The following is a 26,336-nucleotide window of genomic DNA, read 5'->3' as shown; positions in this document are numbered from 1 at the left end:
TTCAGGTCCGGTGACTGTGGAGGCCAGGTCATCTGCCGCAGCACTCCATCACTCTCCTTCTTGGTCAGATAGCCCTTACACAGCCTGGAGGTGTGTTTGGGGTCATTGTCCCCAGTACATAACTCCACATGTGTTCATTCATAGTTTTGATGCCTTCAGTGAGAATCTACAATGTAAATAGTCATGAAAATAAAGAAAACGCATTGAATGAGAAGGTGTGTCCAAACTTTTGGCCTGTACTGTATATTAGGGGTGTCCCCAACTAAGAATTTTCATAGTCGAATCTGATTTGACAGATGTTGTTTTCCCCCTCATTGATTAATGAGCTCATTTGCGTCAGTTTCCGCTCCAGAGAAAAGAGCTAAAACACCCAAATAAACAAATTTAATTCTTCAGTTGGCATAATAAGATAATAATAATAAAAGTAAAAGGGTTATCATTTTATCTTAATCTTTATTCCTTTCACTTCATCGAGGTATGATGCTCTAGATGAGCGCAGACGTGACTACGGATGAGCATGTTGGAGATATTTTGTGGTTTCAATTTTGTGTTCTTGGACGTTAGTCTGGGGCACCGTCAGCCATTAGGTGTGCTAGCCGCTCCCCCCGCCGATCTCTGCAAGGGATGTGAGGACTCTAAAACTTCACCAGGGCCTCCGTCGGCATATGGGTGAGTAGATAATGGCTGAATTTTCATTTTTGGATGCACTATCCCTTTAATTCTTTGTGGCATAGATTCAACAAGGTGGTGGAAACAGTCCTCAGAGATTTTGGGCATATTGACATGATAGTGTCACACAGTTGCTCCTGATTTGTTGGCTGCACATCCATGATACAAATCTTTGTTCCAGAACATCGTAAAGGTGCTCTATTGAATTGAGATCTAGTGACTATGGAGGCCATTGGAGTACAGTGAACTCATTGTCATGTGCAAGAAACCAGTTTGAGATGATTTGAGCTTTGTGATATGGCATGCTATCCTGTTGGAAGTAGCCACCAAAAGTAAACTGTGGTTATAAAGGGATGCAACAACATTCAGGTAGACTGTGGTGTTAAAACAATGCTCAGTTGGTACTAAGGGGCCGAAAGTGTGCCAAAAAATATCCCCCACACCACTACACCACCACCAGCCTAAACCATAGATACAAGGCAGGATGGATTTATGCTTTCATGTTGTTTATGCCAAAGTCTGACCCTACTATGTGAATGTTGCAGTAGGGACTGAGACTCATCAGACCAGGCAACATTTGTCCAATCTTCTGTTGTCCATTTTTGGTAAGCCTGTGTGAGTTGTAGCCTCAGTTTCCTGTTTTTGGCCGACAGGAGTGGCACCCGGTGTGGTCTTCTGCTGTGTATCTGCTTCAACACCAGCCACTCCAGCCACTGGTGTACTGTGATAACAGGTCGAACACAAGGTCTCCCTATATACAGATGACCTGCTTGTTTATGTTTCGGACCAGGTGAGATCACTACCACATATCCTTAAGACCTTGAACATTTTTGGAACATTTTCTGGGTATAAACTAAACATCAATTAAAGTGTATACTTTTCCATCAACCATTTAGCTGAGAACAAGCTGTAATATACCTTTCCATTCAGTTTCTCCCATACAGGAGATATTATATTTGGGTATCAATATTGCCCATACTGTCAGTGAGCTGCATTAAAAAAAAAAATTTAAAAAAAACTTTTCAGCGTTAACATCCAAAGTAAAAGACAACCTTAAAGGGTGGAGTAGCTTACCTCTTACTTTAGCAGAAAGGATATAATGCATCAAAATTAACATTTTTCCAAGGTACCTTTACCTCTTCCAATGTCTTCCTCTGTTCCTTCCTAAATCCTTCCTCCACAAGATTGACCTCCGTGACTAAACAAATCCCTGCTACAATTACCTAAATCAGAAGGTGGAATGGGATTACCAAATCTACAGAGATATTACTGGGCAGCCAATATGCAAAAGGTTGCATTTTCGGCCTTCAATCCGGACACTCATTGGTGTCAGCTTGAATCACATTTCTGCCACTCCAACTCCATGAAGGCTCTGGTGTGTTGTGGCACACTATTTAAACCGAAACAGTACAGTTCCAATCTAGTAGTCATATCCACACTATGAATTTGGCAGCAAATTAAGAACCACCTCAACTGGGACACACTCCCCCTGGCTACTCCAATTTGTAAAAATGAAGAACAAAAATGAACAAACAAGGTCTGAGCACATTAGGTGACTTCTACCACAAAGGCAAATTTGCCAGTTTTGCCTTTCTGTCCCCTAAGTTTAAGGTTTTCTCCAACAGTCATTCCCAAAAACCTCGCCTGACACTGGAATTGATCACCTTACACCACTGACGAGTATGACAAAGTATCATATCTCCTCTATTTACAATCTTATAGCCCCAGACACACCATCAGCCCTCACTAAAATAAAGACAGAATGGGAAACAGAGTTAGGGGTGTCCCTTACAGAAATGATGTGGGAAAAGGCACTGAAAGTAATAAACCATTTGCACCATCCTGTGCAAAGCTCCAGCTTATTCAGTTCAAGATCTTGGACAGGGTGCATTACAGTAAATCCAGATTGTCAAGGATACACCCTGGTATTACTTGTGAAAGGTGCTCTTATCACCCTGTAATCTCACACACATGTTCTGGTCATGCCCAAAACTGGCTGAATATTGGAATAGCTACTTCAAGGTCATAACAGAGATATTAGAGATGACAATCAAGCCATCTCCAATGATCGCTATTTTTGGTATTTCTGGAAAAAAAATAACCATGTTCTGGTGAAACAAGCCAATGTAATTTCATTCACCTGCCTAATCCACCTTATTTTTCACGGAAACATGGAGGGAAAACAGAACGCAGCCAGCTTCCGTTTTTTTGTGTGACACTTCCGGTCCAGCACTCTCACCACTGTGTAAATGGGAATCGCCTTGTTGTTTACCTTGCTGAGTTTAGCTATAAATATGTATATATCACATTTTTCACATCACTGTATCACCGTTTAGACTAATCTGATGTTTGTAAAGTCTATAAGCACAATGACTGAACAAACATTACTATTTCTGCGTGCACGTTTAGTAATTAACATGGTTATCGTAGATTAGCTGGGCTAATCGTTAGCTGTTAGCCGTTAGCCGTTAGCGTTGTCTGTAATAACTCAATAAACGGTCCGTGAAAACAAATATTTTTTCCAGCGGATGTCTTAGTTACAACATGATTGAGCTAACTGGAGTAGTTTCATGTCGTATCCGACAACGGGAGGCTTTTAACGGATGACATCCTAATGTTAGCTTTGCTGCTAGTGTTAGCTGTCCCTGCCAGCTGCAGCCACTGATGCTTTCTAGACATTGTGATTTCCCACTGAATAAATACCACACACAGCAACACAAAACCGCTTTGCTAGCTCAATCATGCTGTAACGGCTGGATGGTTGATGCGTACATGCTGTCGCGGGTGCTATCAGAGCCGATCCGCGCATCACTATGGCTTAATGATCAACTCAGTCAATTAAAACAACCTGTCCTGTGTTAGGAGTGTATGTCGCTGACAGAAAGAAAAGGACAAAAAAGATAGAAAAGCAACGTACACCTCACATATTTATTTCTCACAGTTGCGCACACGTTTGGCTGGCATGCAGAAGCACAGTCTGTGTGTTTGTGTGTCGAGGGTGCAAGCCGCAGCTTCAGCTGCTCAGGTAGAGAGGCTGTGTAGCCCGGTGTGTTTTTTCGCTGTTTCGGTTCTGCAGGTTCTCTGCTGGTACACTGGAGACAGGGATCAAGCAGCTTGTCTCACTCGGGATAGATTGTGCTTTTTTGGTTCATAGTTGGTGATTGATGTGCGATTTATTCGCGTTTAGAGGGAATAAATTTCCGTTATAACGGAAACGTGGGCACAGTTATCTATATAAAATACACAGACTAACTAACTAACTAACTGATTGACTAACATAAACAACTGAAAATTGAAAAAATTTAGCTTGCACCGTTAGCTCCGGTAAAGGAAAGCATGAGGGAAAGCGTGTGAAAATCATGTGATTCTAGATTCTTTATTCTAGCTCTTATTTCTTTTATGCAGGGGCGGATTTAGTCATTTTGGGGCCCAAGGCGAAGACAGGAATGGGGCCCTCCACATCCTTTTATTGAACCTTTTATTGTTGTGGTGCTGAAATGAAAAGATAACACACAAAACAACAACAACAGGTTAATTGTACAGATACATACATTTTAACAGAATATACACATATTCTTTTTGGCAAGGCTTTAGATTACAGCCCGCAATTTACACCTATAACTATTGGGTAGTTAGGGTGTAATCTGTTGTACTAACGGTGTAACAGTGTAGTACGTACCAATATATATATGTAGGTACAGGGGAACAAGATGTTAAGTTATGGAATAAGGGGCTAACAATTTGTGAATTTACAGAGAATTTATATTATAGGGTGTTTTTAACTACTGGGTACTTATTCTATTATAACAGGGTATGTGCGACCTACTGATCAATAATATGGAAGTTTGGGAAGAATTTACAGAGAATTTATATTATAGCTTTTTTTAACTACTGGGTACCTATTCTATTATAACAGGGTATGTGCGACCTACTGATCAATAATATGGAAGTTTGGGGGGAATTTACAGAGAACTTATACAGTAGGTATTTTTTACTACAGGGTACTTATTCTATTATTTCAGGGTACAATATGACAATAAAACAGAAAAATCAGAGGGAAGATGGAGTGATGACTTCTGTAGCAAGTAATAAATCAGATGTGATTTTATTTTAAAATGACCTAATTACAAACGGTCTACATTGCGCCTTTATATTTTTAGGGGGTAGCCGGGTACATCTGTGCGTTTACTTCAGAACATAGGTCCAGGTGACAGTATGTTGTCATGGATACTGTTGGTGCCTGAAGACCGTCTCAGCTGTCACTCACCTCACCAGCATTACATTACTTGATGCTCATTTATGGCTTCATGACTCCGCATTCCCGGAAGAATTCACCCACCCTAGATGTGACTCACTTGTGTTTTGGTGTAAACACGCTGACAATTTTGAAGTCATTGAAATGTTGAAGGTCTTCTCCCTGGCAATTGTGTTCATCCGGCATTACTGCTCCTCAAGATGCAAGCTCACCTTTTTCCAGCTCTGTGCACGCTCTCCTTTCATCCCAGGAAATAAATACAAATATAGCAAGATAAAACACAATGCATATATATGGTTAATATGCTTGACTGACAGCTTACTGTGCAGTTAATTTATCAATCAATCAATTTTATTTATAAAGCCCAATATCACAAATCACAATTTGCCTCACAGGGCTTTACAGCATACGACATCCCTCTGTCCTTTGGACCCTCACAGCGTATAAGGAAAAACTCCCCCCAAAAAAAACCCTTTAACGGGGAAAAAAAACGGTAGAAACCTCAGGAAGAGCAACTGAGGAGGGATCCCTCTTCCAGGACGGACAGACGAGCAATAGATGTCGTACAGAACAGATCAACATAATAAATTAACAGTAAACCGTATGACACAATGAGACAGAGAGAGAGAGAGACAGACAGACAGACAGACAGACAGAGAGAGATGCAGGGTAGACGGTAATGGCAGTAGCTTACAACAACATTAATGAAAGTAATAATATTATAATTAATAATAATATATTAATATCTGATAGTATACATGCGTGACAATAATCATATGTGTATAATAACAGTAGAAGTATGACTAATGATAACAACAGCAGCAGGAGGCATCTGGCAGGACCACGGCAGCAGCACAACCACACACGTCACACTATCCAGGCACCGCTGCAATATGAGTTAACCTGAGAGACAGTGGAGCACAAAGGCTCCGGAGAAGAAGCCGAGTTAGTGACATCCAGAATGGCCGAGTTAGCAGGATGCAGTAATAGGACACGAGAGAGAGAGAGAAGGAGAGAAGGTGCCCGGTGTATTATAGGGGGTCCCCTGGCAGACTAGGCCTAAGTCAGCCTAACTAGGGGCTGGTACAAGGCAAGCCTTTTGGAGACTTTAGGGACCACAAGTAACCCTGCATTCTCAGAGCGCAGTGTTCTGGTGGGATAATATGGCACTATGAACTCTCTAAGATATGACGGAGCTTGACCATTTAGAGCTTTATAAGTTAACAGTAGGATTTTAAATTCAATTCTGGATTTTACAGGGAGCCGTGCAGAGAAGCTAAAACAGGAGAAATATGATCTTGTTTCTTAGTTCCTGTTAGTACACGTGCTGCTGCATTCTGAATTAGCTGGAGAGTTTTTAAGGACTTATAGAGCTACCAGATAATACAGAGTTACAGTAATCCAGCTTTGAGGTAACAAAAGCATGGACCAATTTTTCTGCATCTTTTCGGGTCAGGATAGGCCTAATTTTCGCAATATTACGCAGATGAAAAAATGCAGTCCGTGAGGTTTTGTTTTAAATGAAAATTAAAAGACAAATCTTGATCAAATGTTACTCCGAGGTTTCTTACGGTAGTGGTAGAGGCCAGAGCAATGCCATCTAGAGAAACTATGTCATCAGATAAAGAGTCTCTGAGTTGTTTGGGGCCAAGAACAATAACTTCAGTTTTGTCTGAATTTAACATCAGGAAATTGGTGCTCATCCAGGTTTTTATGTCTTTAAGGCAATTATGAAGTTTAGTTAACTGATTACTTTCTTCTGGATTCATAGATAAATACAACTGTGTATCATCCGCATAACAATGGAAATTTACAGAGTGATTTCTAATGATGTTACCTAAAGGAAGCATATATAGAATAAATAGGAGTAAATAGTTTGTTCTTCCATGTCTTCCATACTTTAATAATGTAGGCCTACTCATAAATTATAATGTGGGAACATAATGCCAGCGGGAGATAAAATACATACATGCACTTAATATGAAAACAAATACCAATCATCAAAAAGTATAAATCAAATAAGTGACAAAGTGTTTTGTTTTGGGAAAACCAAACAAAGGGCAATTTCACTGACCAATCTACTTCTAAACCACATTAGACCAAGTCCAGATTAGAAACCACTAACGTTATTCTTACACTTGTCAAATCTGGTGTAGACTAACGAGGAGACTCCAGAAACTCATTAAAACACAGTTTAACATTTGTGAAACCTTTCTTCTTTTTTGGGAAACTGAAAAAAGGTGATTTCACTTCTTTTTTCCCACCCAGACCACATTAAACAGATTTGAAAATGTATTCTAAAGAGATATTGTGTGATCGTATTTCAAAAGGTAAAAATAAGTCTAAGTATAGTGTTATTTGATAAAGACCTGGTCTAATGTGGTTGGTGGAGAAATATCAGTGAAATCAACCTTTTTCTGTTTTCATAAGCAAAATAAAGGTTTCACATTTTTTGCTATGATGTGTAACACTCTTTAATAAGTGTAAGTGGTGCAAAAATGGAGAATGAACCATTAATAATGTTTCCCATAACTTTCACTTAACTGGGAATCGGAAGCTACAAATCAGAAGCTAACTTTAGTGTCGTTATTGCGCTGGCTAAACTTTCAACGCATCCTCCTTTGAACTTATATAAACTTATAATTGCTTTGCTGCCGATTAGCAGCATATCAAATATGTCTTATGCTTCATTTAGGTTTTGTCAGTAAAATAAAATAAAAGGGAAAGTCACTCATGCTGCTGGTTTCATGCCTACTGTTGTTGCAAGCTTGTTCCACACGATAATTGGAAATTAACTGCAAGTTTTCCATTATTATTGTGCTACATATTTGTAATGGTTTGTTGACAAACTAGAAACTAGACGCTGATTTTAGTTAGCTATAAAGTATTTCTTGTATAGCCTTACATAGACCATTAATATTGTATTTATTCACATCTAGAGTGCCAGCGACGATGGCTTTGCGGCTGTGTGGCCAACAGTTTGATGGCTTCTCACCAACTGGTAGACATCATGGCTGTCAGAAATCCAGATATCTCAGAATATAAATGGTCAAGAGATTGAAACTAAAAGTTTTTCTCTATAGGGTCAACATATGGCCAAGGTGCACCACCTTCTTTCCCCTCGTCTCAATCTCAACCCTGTCATCTTCATTGGGAGTGGAAAGGAAGATAACAAAGGACAAAATAAAGCAATGCAAGAAAAACTAAGAAATAAAGAATTAAATGCTATCAGTTTACTTATTTTGAAATAAGAAGTATTTTAAATAATGGTTTTAAGTTAAGGATGTAATATTTTGTTTTTTATATGATACACAATGTACAATTTACATTTAATATTACAGCCCGCATACCCTGTACTTACCCTGTAACTAAATGTAACAACAGGGAACTAGTAGTGCTTTAGATTACAGCCCTCATACCCTGTACTTACCCTGTAACTGACTGTAACAGTGGGGGAACTAGTAGCGCTTTAGAATACAGCCTGCATACCCTGTACTTACCCTGTAACTAAATGTAACAACGGGGGGACTAGTAGCGCTTTAGAATACAGCCCACATACCCTGTACTTACCCTGTAACTGAATGTAACAGTGGGGGAACTAGTAGTGCTTTAGAATACAGCCCGCCCTCTACTTACCTTGTAACTAAATGTAACAATGGGGGAACTAGTAGTGCTTTAGAATACAGCCCGCATACCCTGTACTTACCCTGTAACTAAATGTAACAATGGGGGAACTAGTAGTGCTTTAGAATACAGCCCGCATACCCTGTACTTACCCTGTAACTAAATGTAACTACAGGGGAACTAGTAGTGCTTTAGAATACAGCTTGCATACCCTGTACTTACCCTGTAATTGAATGTAACAACGGGGGTACTAGTAGCGCTTTTATAGCTGTATTTACCCTGTTACTAAATGTAATGAGGACAACTACCATTGCATATAACTTGTTCTGTAACTACAGAGAACAATGTCAGTGGTTTGTTTTGATTTTACTTGCCTCAAAACATGGAAGAACAAACTAAATTAACTGCACAGTTAGCTGTCAGTAAAGCATATTAACCATATATATGCATTGTGTTTTATCTTGCTATATTTGTATTTATTTCCTGGGATGAAAGGAGAGCATGCACAGAGCTGGAAAAAGGTGAGCTTGCATCTTGAGGAGCCGTAATGCTGGACGAACACAATTGCCAGGGAGAAGACCTTCAGCATTTTAATGACTTCAAAATTGTCAGCGTGTTTACACCAAAACACAAGTGAGTCACATCTAGGGTGGGTGAATTCTGTCTGCAATGGCAAGCAAAGTCATGAAGCCATAAACGAGCATCAAGTAATGTAATGCTGGTGAGGTGAGCGACAGCTGAGACGGTCTTCAGATGCCAACAGTATCCATGACAACATATTGTCACCTGGACCTTTGTTCCTGAGTAAACGCACAGATGTACCCTGTAGTTGTATAGGCTACCCCCTAAAAATATAAAGGCGCGATGTAGATTGCCTGTTTGTTTGTAATTAGGTCATTTTGAAATAAAATCACATCTGATTTATTACTTGCTGCAGAAGTCATCACTCCATCTTTCCTCCAGTTTTATTGTCATACTGTACCCTGTAATAATGGAATAAGTACCCAGTAGTTAAAAATACCTACTGTATAAGTTCTCTGTAAATTCCTCCCAAACTTCCATATTATTGATCAGTAGGTCGCACATACCCTGTTATAATAGAATAGGTACCCAGTAGTTAAAAAAACCCCTATAATATAAATTCTCTGTAAATTCACGAATTGTTTGCCCCTTATTCCATAACTTAACCTCTTGTTCCCCTGTACCTACATATATGTATTGGTACATACTACACTGGTACACCGTTAGTACAACAGATTACACCGTAACTATGCAGGCTGTAATCTAAAGTGTTACCTTATTTTCTACCTGCAGGCTCTTTCTCTGTTTAGGATGGGTCAAATACAAACAATTGATTTCACTAGATAAGTTGTATTTTCATGACTGTATATGTGACAGGAGGGATTTATCTTTACACAGCTCAATATGGGCAGCAGCAGCAAGCAGGTTCAGCCAGTACATGCTGTCCTCTCTATTGTGGTGCTGAAATGAGAAGATAACACACAAAACAACAACAGGTCAATTGTACAGATACATACATTTTAACAGAATACACATGTATTATTTTTTACCTTTTGTCCCTTTCTTTTCCTGTACCTTTTTCTCGTTGACTTTCTCTCCCTTTTTACTTCTCTTCCTTTTTCTCGTAGTCTTCCTCTCCCTTTTTTCTTTTTCTCTTCCTGTCCCTTTTTGTCATTGTCTTTCTCCCTTTCTTCATACTTCTGTCATTTTACTCATTGTCTTCCTCTCCATTTTTCCCTTTTCTCTTCCTGTCCCTTTTTGTCATTCTGCCTTTTTTCATACTTCTGTCCTTTTACTCATTGTCTTCCTCTCCCTTTTTTCTTTCTTCTTTTGTCCTTTCATGGATTTCATGCAACTTCATATGTCTACTCCACTGTATCTCTAATACTGCACTTTCTACTCCACTACATTTGTCTGACAGCTTTATGCATTATTTACGTTGCAGGTTACATTTATTTTCAAACCCTTCCTGCCCAGTGAAAACCAGGTACCCCCTAATGATGATGATTTAATGCTAATATTTGTGATAAACTGAGAGATCTCTTTATTTGGATGGGGACAGCTCACATTAATGAACATCAATCATACATCTCTGTAAACATGCCAGATTGTAGCAAAGCTGCTAATTTTCATCCGTAGTCCCTAATAAATAAATAAATAGATAAAATACAAATGGAGGAGACAGCAGATAAATATATAAAATACAAAAGGAGACAACAAACACAAAACAATTCATTATATAAACAGAAGGATACCAGACCCAGACAGGATAAAACAAAACAATAGAAAATAATGTTAAAGTAGACTCAAGTCCAGTTAGTGGTCGCACTTTTGATTTGATTTGAGCCATTGTTTAAGATGTCCTTTAAAAGAAGAGTATGTGGGGCATTCCCTTATTGTGGAGGGAAGACTGTTCCAGATGTTCCCCCCCATAACAGACAACACATTTCTCCCAAACGTAGTGCGCCTGTGGGGAATTTCACAATCTCCTCTAACACAAGTCCTGGTGCACATACCTCCCACAGTCCTTTTCGTAATAAATTCGTTCAGCGGCAGTGGAGCAAGACCATGGAGACTTTTATACACAAAGCAGGCAAATCTGAAGTTTTTAAATTATGGAAACTTAGAAAATTCTGATTTTTGAGGGTCTTGCAGATATGGAAGGAGAAGGGTTTTTTATCGAGAGTCTTTAGGGCTTTCTTGTAGAGAGATTCTATTGGTTTAAGTGCTGTTGTACATGCCAGAGACCAGCTCGTTAAGCAGTAGTCTATATGTGAGAGGATCATACAATGTAAAAACATCATGACTTAAGCCAAAACTCTTAAAAAACCCTCTTGGACCAGCAGGAAAATGCATCATGACAAAGCTGAAAACAGACTGTTTTGCATCGACTAGTGATGCTTAATATATGACAACTGCTTAAACTGTATATAAATTCATTTAAAAATTAGTTCAATCTTAAACATCTACATATGTATATATATATATATATATATATATTAAATAAATAAATAAAAAACTGTATCTGCAGTTGGACAAGGGCATTAAATTTGTTTAAAGTGGCATTAAAAAGGGCATTAAAAAGCATTAAATTAGATTTGCTGATACCTGCAGAAACCCTGTGTTCATCTCGATCTCCACATGACAGACCCTCCTGAGCGGATGTCGACGTCGTTGCTGCCGGTTGATTGTTGCTGGTGGTGATGGTGAAAAAACTAGTGACTTTTGTCAATTTTGTAAAAAAAAAAAAAATTCTGCTCTCCTCCTTCTTTCTCCTTTTCTCAGCTCCGCTGGGGTAACTTCTTTTCATTTCTCTCAACTTTACTCATTGTCGTTGTCTTCTTCTTTTCTCCTCTTCTATTCTCTGCACCAAGCCGTTTGTTTTGCTGCTGTCTTCCTGAATCCTTTCGGCACATGCGCAGTAAGATGGACTAGTCCAATATAGTGGGGACTGAAGGGGGGGCCCTGAGACACACATAATACAATAAGTATTCTGCTGGCATTTTAGTGAAAGGATTTTAATCAAAAACATAAATAATGTGTGCAAATAAGAAAAAAACTCTATTAACCATAAATGTATGAGGAGTTTTATGGGGCCCTCAGAAACTTGGGGCCCCAGGCAACCTCCTAGTTTTGCCTAATGGTAAGTCTGCCGCTGCTTTTATGTTTGATGTGTAGGGATTTGCTAAAGGCAAGTTGGTTATTGATTATTAATTACCAATGGTAATTAGTTAAGAAATTAAATTATTAATGTGTATTAGTAATTCTGGGGCACCACCCTGGATACAGGGATCAGTGACCAACCGGTTTTTAGACAAAAAGGGAAAAATCCTCATCTCAGTTTGCTAATATAGGTGAATATTAACAATCAAATAATTAGAAGGCGTGAACCCGAGCACTGACCATCACAACCAGCTATTGACACAAAAACAATGCACAAATCACCACAAAGGACTGCTATAGTAAAGTCACAAATGTTTATTAAACAATTATGATTCAACAATCACAAGCTGTTCACTTAATGAACACTACACTAAATTGACTAACTAGAAGCAACAAATCAAAGCATGCAAGTGGGTCTCTGCGTGCGTGTGTGTGTGTGTGTGTGTGTGTGTGTGTATGTGTGTGTGTGTGTGTGAAGGGAGGGAGAAAGAGAGAAAGAGAATAGCGGGCGTGGCCTCCTGGGGAACACGCCACGTCACGCCAGGTACTGATAAGAGTAACTGTGCGTTCACACCAAACGCGATGGACGAGATGTCATCGCTCGTAACGCGAGTATCGCGTTGCTTGATCACAAATGTCACTTTTTCATCATTGCTTCAATCGCGATGACGCAACCCTCCTCCCGCAATTTTCTTCACCTCCCGCTATTTTCACGTCAACCATGGCTGAGTTAACTACCGTAGCTGCTCTTTATCTGTTGTGGACATCTGATTTGGATCGGAGACCCAAACGCCGCCGTGTCTGGGTTCACAATATCCTCCAGAAATGCACACAGCTGGGTGAATATCATCACCTCCTGCAAGAGCTGCGTCTGGATGACGGTCATTTCCAGCGGTACTTCGGGCTGACACTGGCCCAGTTTGAGGACCTGTTGGCCCTGGATATCAACGCTGATTGGATGTCGCGGCACAGCGTCACGAGATGTAGCTTGAAAAGTTCAAATTTTTCAACTTCAAGCGACACACGCGATGAGGAGATGGACGCGTCATCGCTTCATCGCATCGCTCTTATCGCCTGAAACACGTCGCCCAAAGCGACATCGCTTGTCATCGCATCATTTACATTGATTTTGAATGGAAACTTGTGGCATTCATCGTGTCCATCGCGTTTGGTGTGGACGCACAGTAAGGTGTGAAATTTGAGGGAGAAGTACTGAGGTGGGATACTAGAGCAAGACAATGGGTCATAAAACAACTGGCCACATGTGCACCTTTAAAGTAGGCACAAGATGGCGTCCAGCGGGATCAAACACACTGTATGCTCTAACAGAATAGCTGTGCCAACACGTGTAGGTGTGTACAGTGTGATAATGGCGAACTGCCCTTAAGGAGTTGCTCACAAGGCAACGTGTGATTTTACCACAGGTATACGGTGTGTGTGTGTGTGTGTGTGTGTGTGTGCATGCGAGTGTGCGTGTAGGTTTGTTAACAAGAGAGGGGGAGAGAGAGAGAAGAAAGGCGAGCGCTCGTAATCAGCGCAAGGTAAAAGCGGCCGTGGAGGAACACAATGGTCACTTTCCTATCCCTCAGAGGCCGGTAGAGTAACTGGGTCAGCCTACCGTCCACTGGTCCTTGTTACAGATAGGAATGCGGCGTATTGTGAGCGCGCGGCCGGCACAAGTAACGGCACAATTAATTTGCTCTGGCGAGCACAACAACAAGCAGCAATCAATGATTAGATTATCAAAGAAAGGGACACGGCGGTCCTCAAATTCACAAACTCACAGTTAAAAGTCACTCTTAAGTCACACGCTATATATAAAGTCTCTGCCCAGACTGAAGCTCTCTTACTTGAGTCGCCAGCGTGACGACGTGTGTCCCATCTGTTGCTGTGGGATGAGTGCGCGGGGCCGCTGTAGCGTCCTACAGCGGAATGAAAGATGCTGCCCTCGGTGTGGCAGAAGAGGGATCAGCTGAGTCGACTCGGTTGAATGGGGCCTCGGTGACTCCGTCTTCCTCGGGAGAAAAAGGGGGTTTCTCCAAAATCTGCAGATGCTGAGGAACGGCGGGGTTGCACGGCGTTCCTCGGGTGCTCCGTGGAGTGTTAAAAACAAAAGAAAAAGTGTCTTTCCTCGTCCAGCGAGTCAAGAAACAAAAGGGCGGCCTAGGTCTGTTAAATTCAAACGTTTGAGGTGCTCCCTAGCGGTAACTTGCGCACAGAAAGCTTTGGCTTCCTTCCAGCAACTCGTCACTCTGGGATTGCGAGGGGTGTCAGCGCGCAGCGGCAATTAAAGTCTCAGTGACGTCATAGGGGGTTCCTTCTGACTCCACCTGAACCTGGCTGCTGTCGCCCAATAGGGAGCAAGAGTTTGAATTTCAAAAGTGATTTACACTTTTATAGCTACCGGACGGATGGAAGTTTGGCGCGTTTTCTTTGTTCTTAGACCGGCTGGTTTTGTCAAGGCCTCTCTATTGTTTAAAACATGTGGCTGAGGTCCCAACATCCCCCCTTTGGTCCGAAGGGTGGGGTGCTGAGCACAACCTTTTGAGCAACTAAAGGCTCAAACAGTCCATGAGTCCATAAATGCATGAGAGGTGTCAACAGTTCAAGTGTTCCTTCAAGAACACGGGTCGAGTAATCCACCTGTCTCTGGCAAAGGAAAATCCATAATTGTCCAAACGGTTCATAACAGTTCATCTTCAGAGGCTAGTCTGGGCAGGACATAGAGGCTAGTCTGGGCAGGATATAGAGGCTAGTCTGGGCAGGACATAGATTTCTAAGCCATTGTTACATCACAGATAACAACAAAAAAGGGTACACTGTTCTTATTACAAACCACCAATACTTCAAATAATCATCGGAAGTACACAAGAAGAAGAGGAAAGAGGGAAGAGGGAAGAGGGAAGAGAAGAAATGGTGGTTAGAACAAGGTTAGTAGGCTCTCCCTTCTCCTCTTGGAGGATTAGGGTTAACCATGTGTACGGCTACAGGCTGGTGTGTAAACGTGGTGAGACCAGGAGGAGGGAATCCAGTCTGGCTTGCAGTTTCTGGATGTATTTGTACATGGCGTGTGCAACTATTGCCGTGATGATCCAACCACTAAGCAGGAGTCCCAGGGCGGCCATGCTAACTGGGTGGTCTACGTAGGATGACTTCGCTACATGGCCAGAAAATGTGGTGGTAAGCCCAGTTGGTTTTAGACTGAACTTAACCAATTTAGTACCTTCAGCTAGGAGTTCGTTTTGAATGGTGTCATCAATTGTGAGATTGTGACCAACAAAGGTGTCCATAATCTCAGTCTCCACATCATGCCTGTCTGGATTGAGATAATGGAGGACAAAATCATCAATATGCACTGTGGCTCCTTTCGGAACTGTTAAGAATACTGTCTAGTTTGGTAGGGTCAGCTTAGTGGCTGTATCATGGCGGTCGTATGACATAATGACTTCATTAGCAGGTGTGCTAATGAGCCACCAGCTACCACCTCACTCTACCCTTGTCTCTGCATGTTCATCCTTGAGGGACAGACTACCTTGACACTTCTGCTCTGGAGCTTCTGTCCTCAAGCCGCAAAGGTAGTCGGTCACCTCTCAGATAAAGGGGGTGCTTGGACAAACCCAGTGGATGTCTTTTGTCTTAGTGCACATGCTAAGATTGGGGATGAGGTAGAGTGAGGGGTTGTCTTCATGGTAGGCGAGTGTTGGTGGTGTTCTCAGGTGTACATGTGTGTTACCCTTCCAAAACCCAATGTTCAACACTGACTTCAAACGATAGACATTTGGCATCTCAATAATTGGCAGGTTAAGGATAAATCCTAACTCTAGAGTCTGTGGGTTTACAGAAATCGGAATGGCACTGCCAAGATTGTAAGCCAGATGTACCTGTGAAGGCTGCACTACCGTGGTAGTAGCAGATTTGAGAGTCTGCTCCACAAGGGCTAGGGGTACCAGGTAGGATGGGATCCTACCGGGGCTAAGGCTGTTTACTGAGGAGCTGATTTCTCTGATGAGATCCTGCATGAGATCTCTAACTACACGGACATAAGTTATGTCCTCCTTAACAACATCTGGTAATGTCTCTAGGGCATGCACAGTGTTGTTGAGCAAAGCCGAATGAAGGTTCACAGTAACTACAGTACCCTGAAGTGTTTTACCCAAGTTCTGTAATTGTCCTTGTTGCTAAAGGAGTGTTGGATTTCTGGCATCTCTTTATGGAGTTCAGCCATGTGCCTTTGGAGTGCTCCAATGCTGACAGAGTTGGCGGCTGAGAGGCCAATGGAGAACAAGGAACCAACGCCAGCGGCTGCAGCGAGCAGGACACCAAGGAACCTCTTAGGTCACTTCTTGTCACTGAGGTCTTTCTCTGTGACCAACAATTTTTCCAGTTGTTCTAGAATGTGGACCATTGCCTGCTTGGCATGTTCAATGGTGTCTTGCATTTGGATTCCCCTTAACCATCCTTCTGTCAGCTTTGGGGTCAGGCGGATGTGGTTGCGGTACGCATCCCAGGGATCTAGGCGTACATAGATTCTCTGGGTGTAGAGGCCGCAGTGGGTGATAAGAAGTCCTGGTGTCCCTTGCAGGATAATACCAGTTGGAGGACCAGGTTCAACCACCTCGCTTGGTAAGGCGACTAGTAGGATGAAGAGGATACCAAAAAGCCAAGGGAGATTCATCCTGGAACAGACCAAAAGTTGGTTACAATGGGGAAGGGAGATGGTGTTGAGGTTAGTGCATGCTGGCAGGGTGAGTTGAGCATGCACCTACTCTAGCCATGTTAGTGGCATGCTTCTCCTTCCCCTTGGAGTGGAGACTGCCCCCCTTCTTCAGGTGCAGGGCCGGTCTCTCGCTCTGATAGTGTAAAAGGCCTGTACAGTTTAATCTGGTTTGCATGGACCCATTTATACGATGGTGCCTATTTTGGCTTGGAGATTCTGATCCGGTAAGCTACTGGTGAGAGTTTACCCACGATTTCAAATGGGCCCGACCAGCTGGGGAGGAACTTCTTGGAAATTCCTGCTGGTTTTGCAAACCTGAAATAGAAGACTTTGTTGCCTATTTGATATTCACGATGGGACGCGTACCTATCATAATAGGCTTTTGCTCCTTTCACACTGGCTTCCAGGTTCTTCTGGGCTCATGCAAACGTGGCCTGAAGGTGTTCCTGCAAGTCAGTTACATACTGGTGTGCCGTATAGGCAGTAGCAACACTGACATCCTCAGGGTGGTACAAGAGGTGCAGTGGTAACGTCATTTCTCTCCCAGTCATCATTTCAAACAGGGTGACCCCCATGGAGTGGTGCGGTGTGGACCTGATGGTCATTAGCACCAAGGGAAGCTTCACGTCCCAATCCTTACCACTGCTGCTGACATACTTCTTAAGCATGAGGGTGATGGTACGGTTGGCACGCTCGACTTAGCCTGATGACTGGGGATGCTATGACAGGTGGAATTTGACTTCCACACCCAAGATGTCATACAGGGCGGTCATGACGCTAGAGGTGAAATGGGTTCCCCGGTCTGAGGTGACCGAGAGCGGGAGGCCCCAACGCCTGAACACATGGTTCAGAAGCAGGACTGCCGTTGTGACCGCAGTGTCGTTGGGTGCTGGGAGGCACTCCACCCACTTGGTGAATGAACAGGTCACTGTGAGGAGGTATTTGTTACTTTGGGAGGACTTGGGGACAGGTCCAATCCAGTTGACCTGAAGGTGGGACCACGGGAATGCAACCCCCCTTTCCTGAAGTAGGGCACAATTCAGTAGTTGGGAAGGCTGGAACTGGCAGCAGACCAAACATCCTTGGATGTACAGCTTGGTATCACGGGCCATTGTTGGCCAGTACACCACTTGCTGGAGGGTTTTGAGGGTGGCTCTGTAACCCCGATGGCCACCAACAGGAGAGTCGAGAGCATGGGTTAGCACCACCCCCCTATGGTCAGTTGGGACAACCCAGCGGGTCGATCCCTGGCCATTGTGGGTGTAAACCAACAACCCTTCTTCCAGCTTGAAGTGTGGCAGAGCACGGTGAAGAGCTTGCAGCTCTGGGGATCCGTCCGGTGGAGTCTGCAGGGCTACATCTGGAGGATTTGCCACTAGCTGTCTGATGGTGTGAAGAGCAGGGTCCTGCCCTTGCATGGTGACCAGGTCTGCATCACCTGGTTTTCGTCCTAAGTGTACTGTTTGCGTGCCAGTTTGAGAGTCGTCTCTCCCCTCCTTTGTCTGTCGATGGGTGATGGCATTCACGACACGTCTGGAGAGCGGGGAGCCAATCATTCTGGAACTCCCAGGGCGTACCTTGATCCACCCCGAGTTTAGCTAGGCGGTCAGCCTCGTCGTTGCCATCCTTGTCAGTACACGGTCATGCCCCAATCTGTCACGAGCCGATCGCATGCCAAAAAGAGTTCCGAATGCTTGACTTGTTTGTTTCGGGCATTCTTCATATCATTCTGCTTCCACATAGGGAAGTGGGAGATGAAGCTGTGACGAGCATAATTTGAGTCAGAGCAGATCACTAGTTGTGTCATAGTCATTTTGACAGCATGTTGGAGTGCTGAGTTGACTCTCATGGTGAAATGAGTAGCCATCTACATAGACCTTTGGCAGGCCTTGGCAGACATTCTCATCATAATAGTGATGATTAGAAGGAAGGGCCGGAGTGGTGACGAGGAGAAGTGGGGAACCTGGCTGGCCCTTGCAGTCGCAATGCTGGCATTAAGCTAGGCCCTGGCCCAAGGCCATTTTGTGGTTCTGGGCATACTTAACCTCAATGTCGTAGCCTTGTAGCGCCATCATCCAGGAGGCAATGCAGCTGTTTGAGACATGGAATGTGACTGGTTGGTGGCATGTCTCAATGATCACCTTCTGACCACCAATGTAGCTGCAGAAGTGCTCCACAGACTGTGGCGAGAAGGACCTTTTCACAATCAGAGAACTTCACCTCCACACTGCTCAGTGGTCGGCTTGCGTATGCAACCACTCGCTTGTCAGTGTCATATCTCTGTGCCAGGGAGGCACTAAGACAGTGAGGTGAAAAGCTTGCCTCAATTCAATCAATCAATTTTATTTATAAAGCCCAATATCACAAATCACAATTTGCCTCACAGGGCTTTACAGCATACAATATCCCTCTGTCCTTTGGACCCTCACAGCGGATAAGGAAAAACTCCCCAAAAAAACCCCTTTAACAGGGAAAAAAAAACGGTAGAAACCTCAGGAAGAGCAACTGAGGAGGGATCCCTCTTCCAGGACAGACAGATGTGCAATAGATGTCGTACAGAACAGATCAGCATAATAAATTAACAGTAATCCGTATGACACAATGAGACAGAAAGAGAGACAGAGAGAGACAGAGAGAGAGAGAGAGAAAGAGAGAGAGAGAGAGGGAGAGAGAGAGAGAGAGAGAGAGATGCAGGACAGATGGTAATGACAGTAGCTTACAACAACATTAATGAAAGTAATAATATTATCGTTATAGTTCTGGCTACTGTGGTACAATATGTTGAAAGTATATATTAGTATCTGGCAGTATACATGTGTGATAATAATAATAATAATCATATGTGTACAATAACAGTAGAAGTATGACTAATGACTAACGATGGCAGCAGCAGCAGCAGGAGGCATCTGGCAGGACCACGGCAGCAGCACAACCACACACGTCATGCTATCCAGGCACCGCTGCGATATGAGTTGATCTGAGAGACAGTGGAGCACAAAGGCTCCGGAGAAGAAGCTGAGTTAGTGACATCCAGAATGGCCGAGTTAGCAAGATGCAGTAATAGGATACGAGAGAGAGAGAGAGAGAGAGAGAAGGAGAAAAGGTGCCCAATGTATTATAGGGGGGTCCTCTGGCAGACTAGGGCTAAGTGAGCCTAACTAGGGGCTGGTACAGGGCAAGCCTGAGCCGGCCCTAACTATGAGCTTTATCAAAGAGGAAAGTCTTAAGTACACGTGCTGCTGCATTCTGAATTAACTGGAGAGTTTTTAAGGACTTATAGAGCTACCAGATAATACAGAGTTACAGTAATCCAGCCTTGAGGTAACAAAAGCGTGGACCAATTTTTCTGCATCTTTTCAGGTCAGGATAGGCCTAATTTTCGCAATATTACGCAGATGAAAAAATGCAGTCCGTGAGGTTTGTTTTAAATGAGAATTAAAAGACAAATCTTGATCAAATATTACTCCGAGGTTTCTTATGGTAGTGGTAGAGGCCAGAGCAATGCCATCTAGAGAAACTATGTCATCAGATAAAGAGTCTCTGAGTTGTTTGGGGCCAAGAACAATAATTTCAGTTTTGTCTGAATTTAACATCAGGAAATTGGTGCTCATCCAGGTTTTTATGTCTTTGAGGCAGTTATGGAGTTTAGTTAATTGATTACTTTCTTCTGGCTTCATCGATAAATACAACTGTGTATCATCCGCATAACAATGGAAATTTATAGAGTGATTTCTAATGATGTTGCCTAAAGGAAGCATATATAGAATAAATAGGATTGGTCTGAGGACAGAACCTTGCGGAACTCCAAAACAAACTTTGGTACGTAAGGATGATTCATTATGAACATCAACAAACTGAAAATGATCAGATAAATAAGATTTAAACCACCTTAGTGCAGAACCTTTTAGGCCAATTAAGTGTTCCAGTCTCTGTAGCAGAATTTGATGGTCAGTAGTGTCAAACGCCACACTAAGATCTAATAAAACAAGTACAGAGATGAGTCCTTTGTCTGAAGCAATCAGAAGGTCATTTGTAATTTTAACTAGTGCTGTCTCAGTGCTATGATGCACTCTAAATCCTGACTGAAATTCCTCAAATAAATTATTATCATGGAGAAAATCACACAGCTGGTCTGCGACTACTTTCTCAAGGATCTTTGACATAAAGGGAAGATTAGATATTGGTCTATAGTTGGCTAACACCTCTGGATCCAGGGTGGGCTTTTTTAGTAGAGGTTTAATTACAGCTACCTTAAAAGACTGTGGTACATAGCCTGTTAATAAGGATATATTGATCATATCTAATATATGAGTGTTAACTAAAGGAAAGACCTCCTTAAGTAGCCTAGTTGGGATGGGGTCTTAGAGACACGTTGATGATTTAGATGAAGAAATCACTGTGGTCAATTCTTGAAGAGAAATTGGGGAGAAGCAATCTAAATATATATTAGGTCTTACAGCTGTGTTTGAGGTTAGATAGGTAGGCCTACTATCTGACGACAGGAGGTCATGAATTTTGCCTCTAATAGTTAGAATTTTGTCATTAAAAAAGCTCATAAAATCATTACTGCTAAGGGCTAAAGGAATACAAGGCTCAATAGAGCTTTGACTCTCAGTCAGCCTGGCTACAGTGCTGAAAAGAAACCTGGGGTTATTCTTGTTTTCTTCTATTAAAGCTGAGTAGTAGTTTGCTCTGGCATTGCGGAGGCCCCTCTTATAAGTTTTGAGACTGTCTGCCCAGATTAAACGAGATTCTTTCAGTTTGGTTCATTCAATTCCTTTCAAACTTTCGCAATATTTGTTTTAACTTACGGGTTTGAGAGTTATACCAAGGAGTGAACTTTCTTTGCTTTGTTAACTTCTTTTTAAGAGGAGCTACAGAGTCGAGTGTTGTTCGCAGCGAGCCTATGGCGCTATCAACAAAATGATCAATTCAGGAGAGGTTAAAGTCGGTATGGGAAACCCCTGTTACTGAAGGACTTGGTATTGAATTTAACGTCGGAGTAATCATTTCCATAAATTTTGCGACAGCACTATCTGATAAACATCTAGTATAGTAACTGTTGCTGAGTGGCGTGTAATCGAGTAAAAAGAAATCAAAAGTAATCAAATAATGATCTGATAGCAAGGGATTCTGTGGAAAGACTGTTAGGTTATCAATTTCAATTCCATATGTCAGAACTAGATCGAGGTCATGGTTAGAACAATGAGTGGGTTCATGTACACCCTGACTGAAGCCAATGGAGTCTAATACTGAGATAAACGCGATAGCCAGGGAGTCATTATCAACGTCGACATGAATGTTAATATCGCCTACAATAATAACTTTATCTGATTTAAGAACTAGATTGGATAAAAACTCTGAGAATTCAGATACAAATTCAGAATACGGGCCAGGAGCACGGTACACTATAACAAATAAAAGTGGCTGCGAGGTTTTCCAGGTCGTAAAAGACTAAGAACGAGGCTTTCAAATGAATTATAATCTAGTTTAGGTTTAGGGCTGATTAACAGACTAGAGTTAAAAATGGCTGCAACTCCCCCTCCTCGGCCGCTGCCTCGAGGAATGTGGGTATTGTTATGACTGGGAGGAGTGGACTCATTTAGGCTAACATATTCATCTTGACACAGCCAGGTTTCAGTGAGACTGAGTAAATCAATATGATTTTCTGATATTAATTCGTTTACTAACACTGCTTTAGACGATAGAGACCTGATATTTAACAATCCGCATTTAATTTTCCTGTTTTGTCTTTCTGTCACAGAAGAGGTTTTAATTTTTATGAGGTTGTTATGCACAACTCCTCTTTGTTTAATTTTAGATTTAAATAATTTAGGTGGTCGGGGGACAGACACCATTTGTATAAACCTATGAAAACTATGCCTAGGTAACTGAACTAGAAGCTCAGAGAGGCGTATAGGACTGCGACTCTGAGTCCTGGTCTCAACTCTGGGTTGTCAGGGATTTAAATTACTAATAAAATTTTCCAGGTTCCTAGAAATGAGAGCAGCTCCATCCAAAGTGGGATGAATGCCGTCTCTCCTAATAAGACCAGGTTTTCCCCAGAAAGTTTGCCAATTATTAACGAAACCCACATCGTTTGCTGGACACCACCTGGACAGCCAGCGATTAAGTGATGACATACGGCTAAACATGTCATCAGTGTTCAGATTTGGGAGGGGTCCAGAGAAAACTACGGAGTCCGACATTGTTTTTGCAAATTCACAAACCGAGGCAATATTAATTTTAGTGACCTCCGATTGGCGTAACCGGGTGTCATTGCCGCCGACTTGAATAACAATCTTACTGAATCAACGTTTAGCTTTAGCCAGCAGTTTTAAATTTGATTCAATGTCGCCCGCTCTGGCCCCAGGGATACATTTGACTATGGCCGCTGGTGTTGCTAACTTCACGTTTCTCAGAATAGAGCTGCCAGTAACCAGAGTTTTATCCTCAGCGGGTGTGTCGCTGAGTGGGGAAAAGCAGTTGGAAACGTGAACAGGCTGGTGGTGAGCCGTGGGCTTCGGCTTGGAGCTGTGCCTCTGGCGAACCGTAACCCAGCCTCCCGGCTGAACGAGAGTTACCGGAGGACAGCTAGCAGAGGCTATGGCTATGCTATGTGGCTCCGCACCGGCTACAGGGGGCTGGCTAACTACCACAGCTACTGAATGGTTTTCCATGGTGCAGAGCCGCGCTTCTAATTCACTAAGCCTCGCCTCCAACACAGCAAATAAGCTACACTTGTTACAATTACCACTGTCGCTAAAGGAGGCAGAGGCATAACTGAACATTTGGCACACCAAGCAAGAAAGAACAGAGGGAGAAGCCATCGCTAGCTGTAAAGCTAATGTAGCTACCAAGGCTAGTAACGTGCAAACAACAGCTAAGAGATTAGCGAGAAAGTCGTAGAAAGGAGGAGAGCTAAAAGTGCTTAAACAGAACTAGTGTGGGTTAAGACTTGGAGTAGACATTAAAGCAACTGAAGTGAGAAAGCAGAAAGCAGGCTAGTAGATTTCACCAGAGCAGTACAGAGACGCTGTCACAGAAACACCGGAAATGACACAACTCGCTTACCGCAATACGTCAGCACGTCAGCACGAGGGTCCAGGCCTCCAGTTGAAACTCTCTGTCCTTGTCTGGGTAGGCCAGGCAGGGTGCCGTACAGAGTTTCTCCTTCATGAGGCGGAAGGACTGTTCTTGGGGTTCTCCTCATGTGTAGTGCTTGTCTTTCTGGAGGAGTTCGGTGAGAGGTCTTGCTATCTCTGCATAGTCCTCAATGAACTGGCGAGAGTAGTTACAAACATTGAGAAAGCTCCTGAGCTCTGACACATTGGTGGGGGCCTTGATGTCCTGGATGGCGCTAGTCCTACCAGCCTGTGGCTCAATACCATCTGCGCCAACTGTCAGGCCGACGTACTCAACCTTGGTGTGGCACCACTGGCCCTTAGCGAGAGCCAGTTTGGCACCTGCTGAGGAGAGCTGGTTGAGCATGTGGCGGATCTCTGTCAGGTGATCCTCAAAGGTTTGACTCCTCATGAGGATGTCGTCCACATAGATGAGGTTACCATGAGCAGCAGCGTCACTCATTGCCTTGTGGAGAAAGATGTTGAATTCTGCAGGGGAATTTGAGTAGCCGAATGGGCAGCAGTTCCAGGTGTACTGGCGGTTGCCAAAGGAAAATGCTAGCTTGTACTGGTCAGCAGGGTCCACCTTCATGGTCCAGAAACCATTTGCTACATCCACAGTTGAGAAGAAATGAGCCCCTTTTACTTTAGCCAGTTCTTGGTCCAAGTGAATCATGCGCCAACAGGAAAGTGGAACTTGTTTGTTCAGTGGGTGGTAGTCAATAGTGAGACGCCACTTACCAGTCGGCTTCATGACTGGCCAAATTGGGGAGTTGTATGTTGAGTTGCACTCACGGATGATTTGCTTCTCCAGCAATTCGTCCAAGATCTCCTGGATAGACTCATAAGCAGCCAAAGGAATTTTGTATTGGCGTACAAAGGTTGGCGGAGCCTTTGGGTCTGTTGGGATACGCACCATGTGGAGGTTGGTGACCCCACAGTCATGCGAGTCCCTTGAAAAGATCAATTGGAAATCAAGGAACAAGTTCCGGAGTGCATCTCTCTGTTCTTGTGTTGTAAGAGCATCAGCTTTTGCAAGCTGTTGGACAATTTCGGACTCAAAGCCAGGGTTTGTTTCCTGTGGTGAGGGCTGGGTTTCACCACTGTTGGAGTCTAGGTCTCCTTCACGAGGGCGTACACGACCATGTCACCTTTGGCGCCCAGAGTTGCGCCACAGATCGCCTCGTGCTCAAGAGTCACGTGGCGGGCGATGGTGATCATTTTGGTCAGGAAAGTGAAAAGGACTTCGCTAAGGTCATCACCTCTAGCTAGGGATGAGGGTAACTCACCAATGACAGGTATTGACAACTCAAAGTCATGAAATGAGCTGTCAACCAGCATCCCTAACGGTTGCCATGCGGTTACTTGAATCGGAATGTGGGTCAGATTCTGAATCAGCAGGTAGGTTGAGCGATTGTTCAACTCCAGCAGGGGCGTGCCGCAGACTGTCAGGTTTAGTTCTTGAAAGTGAGGCAAGGGTTGGAAAAATACTTGTAAGCCAGGTATTTTCTGTCCCTTCAGGAGTGTAAGGCGGATGGGGAACCCCACTGTCCTTGCAGGAACCGTGATGCTTATTTCGCTGGCAACCTAACATGCCTGGGGAATTACCTGGCCTGATGCCATGTTCTCTGGGTCAGTTGTCTGAGGTTGACTGTCGGTGCCTGCAAGAGACCACAAGACTTGGTTGACTGTGTCTAGCTGGGCAGCTGGGTGTCTAGGACGCAGACATAGATGGGATGAACGAGTGTCATCTCTTGGAAGGTTACGTCAACCCAGGCAAGTCTTGTGATGGGTGACGTGTCCTGCATGTAGCTGGTGATGCTAACATTGCAGGTCTCGATCTGGAGGGGTTTGCTGAGGGAGAGAATTGCTCTAGCAACCTCTTTAAACATGTCAGAACTCATCAAGCTTATCTCAGATCCGGAATCAAGCAGGGCGAGGGTGCTGACGCACCCCCCTATCACCACAGAGGTATATATGCGTTGGGCGTTGCCCTTGCGGACAAGGTCGCCCAAGAAAGCCAAGAAAGGGGTGTCGGTGAAACAGGGAGTGTCCACTTTAAAGACTCCCTTGACCTCCCCTGGTCCTCTTCCCCAACCGACAAAGTGAACTTTGGCTGTGGAAGGGGGAGGTGCCTGGTCTACTCACGCTGACTGGGGCTTGGTGACTGACCCCTTTGCTATGAAGACCAATGCAGACAAGTAGGAAAAAAAAAAAAAGACACTATGGTGAAATCAGCTGATGCACTTCTAGGAGTTGTTCT

At 43.3% G+C, this 26,336-nt stretch overlaps 1 protein-coding gene and 1 long non-coding RNA gene across 3 annotated transcripts in view; one reads left to right on the top strand and one right to left on the bottom strand.

Annotated features, from left to right (window-relative positions):
- Positions 1-26,336, top strand: part of tmc3 (transmembrane channel like 3) — a 178,823-nt gene that overhangs the window by 137,420 nt on the left and 15,067 nt on the right. The window lies entirely within an intron of this gene.
- On the bottom strand, positions 4,035-11,797 carry LOC144458846 (uncharacterized). Its single transcript, XR_013488219.1, has 3 exons — positions 11,678-11,797; positions 9,964-10,030; positions 4,035-4,161 (listed from the first exon to the last, which is right to left on the bottom strand). It is a non-coding gene; the product is annotated as an uncharacterized LOC144458846 (long non-coding RNA).

This window comes from Epinephelus lanceolatus, chromosome 2 (assembly GCF_041903045.1).
Source record: "Epinephelus lanceolatus isolate andai-2023 chromosome 2, ASM4190304v1, whole genome shotgun sequence".
NCBI classification, from domain to species: domain Eukaryota; kingdom Metazoa; phylum Chordata; class Actinopteri; order Perciformes; family Serranidae; genus Epinephelus; species Epinephelus lanceolatus.
Note: the sequence above shows the minus strand (reverse complement) of the source record. Positions and strands in the feature narration are given on the sequence as shown.